Raw genomic sequence first — 8,680 nt, 5'->3', positions numbered from 1 at the left:
AACCTAGCTTTAAACCTCTTTATAGAACCATTAGGATTAGTTTTAATCTTAAAAACCCATTTGCAACCTACTGGATGCATCTTAGAGGTGGTTGGAACAAGCTCCCAGGTTTGGTTAGACAACAAGGCATCATACTCAACCTGCACAGTAGCTTTCCAAGATGGATGGGAGAGTGCTTCTGACACAATGACTAGTTCGTTGGTATCTAGAGATAAGGATGTCAATAGGGCAGTGTTATGGGCTTTGGCCTTTGCTCTAGTTATCATAGGATGGGTATTTGTTTCAAAAGGTAAAGATGCTACTAAAGGTAAGGTCACTGTAAGTGGTATAGTGTCAAAGGAGTTATTAGAAGAGATGGTAACAGGTGACAGTAAGGACTCTTCAATTTTAGAGGCTGTGGACACAGGAGATAGTTCAACATTTTTAGTGACTTGAGAATCGTTGAATTGGACTTGACTAAGACAAAACTAGAGTGAAATGTGTCTTGGTTAATGTGTTCAAATGATCATGTGCATGAGGATAGTCAGAGTTTGTAGATAACATGGGAGAGGAATAAAGCACAGTAGTAGGTACATGCCAGGTTGAAATAATAGGGGAAGGTAAATGTGTCTCAAAATTGAATGGTGGAATAGATGAAACTGGAGCTGAAGTGGCAGAATTTTGGAATGGAAAATCTGACTCATCAAACTTAACACTTTGACAAATGTAAATTCTGCCATAAAGAGCTAAGCACTTATACCCTTTATGATATAGACTATAACTAATAAGAGTACACTTAGTAGTATGGAAATTAAATTTGTGAGTGTTATAGGGTCTAATAAAGGGGTAAACAGCACAACCAAACACTCCTATGGCAGAATAGTTAGGGGCAGTATGGAATAATTTTTGAAAAGGTGAAAAATTGTCCAAAATAGGTGTGGGAAGTTGTTTATGAGATAGGCAGTTGTTTGGAATGCATACCACCAAAATTTTAATGGCATGCTAGCTTGGGCAAGAAGAGGTAATCCTTGTTCAACTAGTTGTCTATGTTTTCTCTCTACTCTCCCATTTTGTTGATGAGTGAGTGGACAAGGGTGTCTGATGAGTGATGAAATGATACATATATTCCATGATTTTATGAGTAGATTGTAGGGAATTCGTGACTTTCATGGATTATTTTTATGCAAGTTTCTTTGTATATTTCTTTTTCCAGAATAACGGGTATGTGTATGAGTTTTAGGTTTTTAGGCGGAAAAAGTTATGAATTTATGCTCACACAGTGGTTGGAGGCTTTGTACATGCAAAAGTCGGATCGTCAAGCAAAAGAAAGAATGCGAAATTGTTGGATGGCGCTGCAACATGGTTTTTATGCGCCATGACATGGTTTTTCTGTGCCGCGGTGTGCAAAGCTGAATTTGGACAAAAGGTTCACGCTGCGGCGTGACAAAGTTTTATGTTTGCATGCCAGAAAATCACATCGTGGCATGGATCACGAGAAAAATAAAAATCTTACCTTTTCCAACTCCAACTTGAACTTGGACTCTCCCAAAAACACCCTTAGTAAAGGAAAAGTATAAATAGGACTTTATAATTTATTTTAGGGACTCTTTGACCTAAATTGAGAGTTGCTTTTTTTTATCAAGAAAGAAAAGGAGATTCTTACTAGGGTTTGGATTATTCATGCTTTTGGGGGAATTTCAGGTTTGCTCTCTTTAATGTCAAAGTGTAACTAAACTCTTATTTAGGGATCTAATGTAGCCTAATTGGAAGGCTCTATGTTTAAACATATATTTATTGTTATCAATTCAATTAAAATTTGGATTCATTCATGTATTTATTCTACCTTTAATTTTCATTATTGTGTGACGACACTTAGTGTGAATTAGTAGGTTGTTTGTGTTGAGATTATTGAATGAATGATCAGTATTTTATGTATACGCCATGACAAAATATTAGTTGGTTCATGATTTCTTGAATAATTAGTGTATGTGCGTACGCCCTGACAGATGCGCCTCTATTCTTAATTTCGAGTATTCCTATGTTTAATAGGTTTTTAATTCATAGGTTAGACTATACGCCCTAGCTAGTCTTGTGTTAAAAATACTAGGTTAATCCTGAACGCCTTGTGATAATACCTTGATTTCGTGAATGTGAACCCTAGATATTGAATTGATAAACAATAGAGAGATGTTTGACATAGAGTTGGATAATTATGGTGAAATTGGAGCCCTAGGTTTTGGTCAATTAGGTTTTAGATAATTTCAATAGCTATTTAATTTTAGTTTTATTCAGTTGCTGCTTTTAAAGTGATCTTCCTTAATTCTTCATTATTAATTCTAGTTATTAGTTCAAATTGAAGCATAGTTATTAGGATTAGTAAATTGCTTACAAATCTTTGTGGGATCGACCCTTGCTTTTGCACACTAGACTATGAGAATTATAATTTGTTCATCAAGTTTTTGGTGTCGTTGCCGAGGATTTGTTTTAAGTTATTTAGTTTTCTTGGTAGCATGTACTTTAATTATTGTTATTTAATTTAATTTGTATTATTTTTATTTGGGTTTTTTTTTCTCTTTTTTTTTTTTCGTTGGTACGTTTGTTTTTTAATGCAAGGTCGTCGATCACTAAATAAAGAATTAGTACCTTACGTAGATAGAATGGATTTGATTGGTAGAAAGAGGAAAGAACCAGAACTTCCTAAAAAATCATTAGATTCAGATTTGTCAGATTCAAGTTCAGAACCAGAGATAATGGCTAAATTACCTCGTCCTATGAAGGAGTATGCACGTGCTACCATAGAAATGCCGCCATCTTGCATAATGTTGAATGAGGCAACAAGGAATTACAAACTGAATCACATTCACTTTCAGATGTTACCATCATTCCATGGCATAGCCATAGAGGACCCACTTACCTTTATTCATGATTTTTATTCTACTATTCAAACTTTTCCTTTGCAGAGTTTGACAGATGATCAGTTGTGGATGCATTGTTTTCCTTACACATTGAAGGATGCAACTAAAACATGGTTCATGTCATTAACTCCCGCTTCACTTACCACTTAGGATGCAGTTTATAATAAGTTCATCGGTAAATTCTATTCTCATGCCAAAACTGCAGAATTTAGAGGTAAGATTGCTACTTTCTCACAAATGGAAGGTGAGCCATTCAATGAAGCTTGGGAACATTTTAAATTGTTTTTAGTTTAGTCTCCACATCATAGATATCCTTTAGAGTTATTGAACCGATTTTTCTATGATGGACTGACACAGGCTTGTCAAGCCATGGTTGATAATGCTGCAAGTGGTGCTATGGGAGAAAAGATTGTACAAGAGATGAATGAGTTATATGAGATGCTTGGAGCCAACTCACAACAGAAAAGTGTTAGAGGAAAGTCAATAGGGATGTATGAAGTAAATACTAACATGAGTTGGCTATGCAGGTTTTAGAATTGACCAAGCAAATGAAAACTATGTGCAACATGATGATGGGACAAGGACTAAGAAATTCCAATGAGGTATATGCTAGTTGTGGTATCGTTGGTCCTGCAACTAATGTTTGTCCTTCTCGTGGAAATTTTCCAGAGTTTGTTAAGCAAGCCAGTATGATGAATTCCTACAACCCAAGGCCTCATGATTCTTATCCGAATACTTATAATCTAGGGTGGAGGAATCATCCCAATATTTCTTGGAGAAACAATCAATAACAAGTGAGCTCTAATAATCAATCGTGAAATCCCTCATTAGAAGAGACACTGAATAATTTTATTCAAGTTTCTCAGCAGAACCAACAAAAGTTTGAACAAAGGTTTCAGCAGCAAGAGGCGTCCATTAGAAAGCTAGAGGTTCAGATAGGACAAATAACAGAGGCAGTATAAGGTCATGTTTCTGGGAAATTACCAAGCCAACTTGAGCAAGCGAAAGCAGTCATAGTGCTTCAAAGTGGTAAGGTAATTCACAAGGAAATTAATTATGAATCTAATAAGCCTTTAATTGATCATGTAGAGGAAGATAAAGTGAAGCAGAAGCAATCACGTGTATCCATTTAGAATGAGGAGATCAGTTCCATTGTTGCTCCACCAAAACCTTATGTTCCACCTATTCCTTTTCCGAGCCGATTGAAGAACAGCAAATGGGATAAGTCATTCTCTAAAATTTATGATATTTTATCTAAAGTTAACGTGAACTTACCCTTGCTTGATGTGATAAGGAATATGCCAGCTTACACAAAGTTCTTGAATGATTTGATTACTCACAAGCTTAAGTTTGAACCTAATGAAAAAGTAATGGTTCCTGAAAAGGTAAGTGTTTTGCTTCAAAGGAATCTGCCACCGAAATTGAAAGATCCAGGTAGTTTCATCATCAACTTTACTGTGGTAAGTCCATTCCCATTACCCACATAGGTATGTTGTTATTGTTAGAGTAGGTGCCCTAGAGCCAATTAATTATTGTAGAATTGACTCTTTGTAATAATGTTCATTGATCAATAAAATGCATTTTATTCTATATCATGTAAATCATATCTATATGTATTGATATATGTCCTTAGAATGGTAGAACCGTGACGAGGGTATTAAGGGTATTTTCTTCTTTTAGGACGAAAGAGTATTTTGGTAATCTCACAGTGCAATTAAATTTGTTGAGGTTGGTGCCTGTATTTAATTTTAATATTAAAATTATATTATATTAAATATATCTCTATATATATTTAAATGAATTATTATTATTAATTAAATATTAATATGTTAATTGATTTTAATTATACTAATAATTAATTAATTAAAATACCATAAAGGGTGTGTTTGGTTGCAAGGGCGAACTAGGGTTGAAGCCCATGGCTATTCCTAAGTGGAATAGGATTTTAATTGTTCCACTATATAAGTACAACTTAAAATTAAAACATGAAAAGAATTATTCATTCAATTAAAACCCTAGCCACCCTATCTCTCTCTCTCTCTCTCTCAAGAAGAAAACTTTTCTTGTTCTTCTTTCTTGATTCTTGAAGCCCTTGATTGTTCTAGCAAAATAATCAAGGGTTCTACCAATTATCTTCGTGTGGACTTCTATGAGTGCAATCCTACTTTGGATCGATTAGCGAAAAATCACGTGAACAGTAGACGGTGGACAGTAATCGTGAACAGTGTTCCTGTCCAGAATCAGAGATATTCGAAGGAGCCTCCAAACGTACATAAGTATTCTAATCCTTGAATAGATTTACTTTATACAGATTTTGTTTATAAACATGTAAACGGTATAATCTATACTCGGATCTAGGCAAAGAAAAGTAATTGATTTACCGATTGAGTTTTTGTTTTCCGCTGCATATGGTAGATCAATTACTTATAGATACATTAGATGAAGGACGAGGTGATGTGCCACAAGAGGTGGTTGAACATCATAAGGAGGTTACTCCACAATTTGTGGATTAAAGTGAACCACCTCAGGTAGCACAGGAGTTATGTAGATCTGGGAGAGTACGTCGTAAGCCCAAAAGATACGATTATCTTGTGACTCAACATGGTGACATACTGGTCTACCAAGACAATGAACCCAGAACCTATGAAGACGCTATATTGGATCCTGATTCTGTTAAATGACTTGAAGCCATGAAATCTGAGATAGACTCCATGTACCAGAACCAAGTGTGGTCTCTGTGGATCCACTTGAAGGGGTAAAACCCATAGGGTGTAATTGGGTCTTTAAGAGGAAGACTGACATGGATGGCAAGGTGTATACTTATAAGGCACGACTAGTTGCCAAAGGTTTCAAACAAACTCATGGTATTGACTATGAAGAAACCTTTTCGCCAATTGCCATGATTAAATCCATCTGGATTATGCTTGCGATTGCTGCATATCATGACTATGAGATTTGGCAAATGGATGTCAATACAACTTTCCTAAATGGAAACCTTGAATAGGATGTGTATATGACACAACTCGATGGATTCTTTCTTAATGGGTAAGCTGACAAGGTATGCAAGTTGCAGAGGTCCATTTATGGACTCAAGCAAGCTTCAAGGAGCTGGGACATTTGTTTCGATGAAGCCGTAAAAGAGTTCAGTTTCATCAAGAACGAAGATGAGCCTTGTGTTTACAAGAAAGTGAGTGGGAGCACAGTGCTTCTCCGTGAAGGACTTAGGAGAAGTAGCCTACATCCTCGGAATAAAGATCTAGCATGATAGATCGCGTAGGTTGCTTGGCCTAAGTCAAAGTACATACATTGACAAGGTACTAAAGAGATTCAGTATGGAAGAATCCAAAAGGGGATTTCTTTCGATGTCACATGGCGTCTATCTCTCTAAGGATATGTGTCCTAAAACAAAAGATGAGAGAGATAGGATGAAGAGGATCTCATATGTATCAATAATTGGATCCATCATGTATGCCATGTTGTGTACTCAGATTGATATCTCATGTGCATTAAGCACTTGTAGCAGATATCAATCAGGTCTAGGTGAACATCACTGGATGATTGTCAAGAACATTCTTAAGTACCTAAAGAGGACTAAGGATATGTTCTTAGTTTATGGAGGGGAAGATGAGCTCACTGTAAGAGGATAGAGTGATGCTAGTTTCCAAACGGACAAAGTGATTATCGTTCGTAATCCAGGTTTTTATTTTGTCTCAATAGGGGTGCAATGAGCTGGAAGAGCTCTAAACAAAGCACCATAGCGGACTCTACAATGGAGGCTGAGTATATTGCATTATCCGATACAGCCAAAGAGACAGTCTAGATTAAGAAGTTCATCACCGAACTTGGTGTGGTTCCCATGATTGTTGATCCAGTAGACATCTATTATTACAATAATGGAGCAATAGCTCAAGCAAGGGAACCACGGTCTCACCAAAAGTCCAGACACATACTCAGACGATTCCATCTCATCAGAGAAATGGTTGAGAGGAAAGATGTGCAGATCAGTAAAGTGCATACTGACGACAATCTCGTAGATCCACTGACAAAACCTTTGTCGTAGTAAAAGCATGAACAAACCTTAAGGTCATTTGATATTAAATACATGAATGATTGGCTTAGTGTAAGTGGGAGATTGTTAGAGTAGGTGCCCTAGAGCCAATCAATTATTGTACAATTGACTCTTTGTAATAATGTTCATTGATCAATAAAAGACATTTTATTCTATATCATGTAAACCATATCTGTATGTATTGACATATGTCCTTAGATGTTATAACCGTGACGAGGGTATTAAGTGTTTCAAATCTTGATAGTGAGAACCCTTTGAGCACATATGGTGGCCATTCTAGAAATGTCCGTAGCCCCAGTATTATTCTGACCAAAGACACAAATAATACGGTAAGGCTATCATAGTGTTGAACGACCCTATCGAAAGACAGTGACTAATCTCACTTGTGAAGGTTATTTCCCAGCAACCTAGTGCAACACAAGGGTGCTTGCTATAGGCAAGTTCACTGGACTAACCCACCAAAGGATTTCATATAGATGATAACCCCAGTGTCTATGGAACAAATTCTCTAACGAATGGTGGTGCATGTGATCCTTAGACTTGAGATCACTAGAGCGCCTTGTGCACCGATTGATGTAGTTTGACAGTAGCCCAATACAATTCTATTCAAAGCTGTCAATACAGTAGTGATTGGAGCCAACTCACAGCAGAAAAGTGTTAGAGGAAAATCAAGAGGGATGTATGAAGTAAATACTAACACTGAGTTGGCTATGCAGATTTCAGAATTGACTAAGCAAATGAAAACTATGTGCAACATGTGATGGGACAAGGATTAAGAAATTCCAACGAGGTATGTGCTAGTTGTGGTATTGTTGGTCCTACAACTAATGTTTGTCTTTCTCGAGGAAATTTTCTAGAGTTTGTTGAGCAAGCCAATATGATGAATTCCTACAACCCAAGGCCTCATGATCCTTATTCGAATACTTATAATCTGGGGTGGAGGAATCATCCCAATTTTTCTTGGAGAAACAATCAACAACAAGGGAGCTCTAAAAGCAATCGCGAAAGCCCTCATTGGAAGAGACACTAAATAATTTTATTCAAGTTTCTCAATAGAACCAACAAAATTTTGAACAAATGTTTCAACAGAAAGACGCGTCCATTAGAAAGCTAGAGGTTCAGATAGGACAGATACTAGAAGCAGTACAAGGTCATGTTTCTGGGAAATTACCAAGCCAAATTGAGCAAGCGAAAGCGTTCACGTTGCTTCAAAGTGGTAAGGTAATTCACAAGGAAATTAGTTTTGAATCTAATAAGCCTTTAATTGATCATGTAGGGGAAGATAAAGTGAAGGAGAAGCAATCACGTGTATCTTTTTCAGAATGAGGATATCAGTCCCATCGTTGCTCCACCAAAGCCTTATGTTCCACCTATTCCTTTTTCCAAGCCAATTGAAGAACAGCAAATGGGATAAGTCATTCTCTGAAATTTATGATATTTTATCTAAAGTTAATGTGAACTTACCCTTGCTTGATGTGATAAGGAATATGCTAGCTTACGCAAAGTTCTTGAACGATTTTATTACTCAAAAGCGTAAGTTTGAACCTAATGAAAAAGTAATGGTTCCTGAAAAGGTAAGTGTTTTGCTTCAAAGGAATCTGCCACCGAAATTGACAGATCCAGGTAGTTTCATCATCAACTTTACTATGGTCAATCTATTCCCATTACCCACAAGAGTATGTTGTTATTGTTAGAGTGGGTGCCCTAGAGCCAATCA

The 8,680-nt window shown here is 36.6% G+C and overlaps 1 non-coding gene across 1 annotated transcript; it reads right to left on the bottom strand.

Annotated features, from left to right (window-relative positions):
* Nucleotides 1-3,098: 3,098 nt before the first annotated feature.
* Nucleotides 3,099-3,206, bottom strand: LOC116117014. The gene has a single exon (XR_004125911.1). It is a non-coding gene; the product is annotated as a small nucleolar RNA R71 (small nucleolar RNA).
* Between the last annotated feature and the right edge of the window lie 5,474 nt (nt 3,207-8,680).

Source organism: Pistacia vera, unplaced genomic scaffold (genome assembly GCF_008641045.1).
Source record: "Pistacia vera cultivar Batoury unplaced genomic scaffold, PisVer_v2 Contig795, whole genome shotgun sequence".
In the NCBI taxonomy this organism is placed as follows: domain Eukaryota; kingdom Viridiplantae; phylum Streptophyta; class Magnoliopsida; order Sapindales; family Anacardiaceae; genus Pistacia; species Pistacia vera.
Note: the sequence above shows the minus strand (reverse complement) of the source record. Positions and strands in the feature narration are given on the sequence as shown.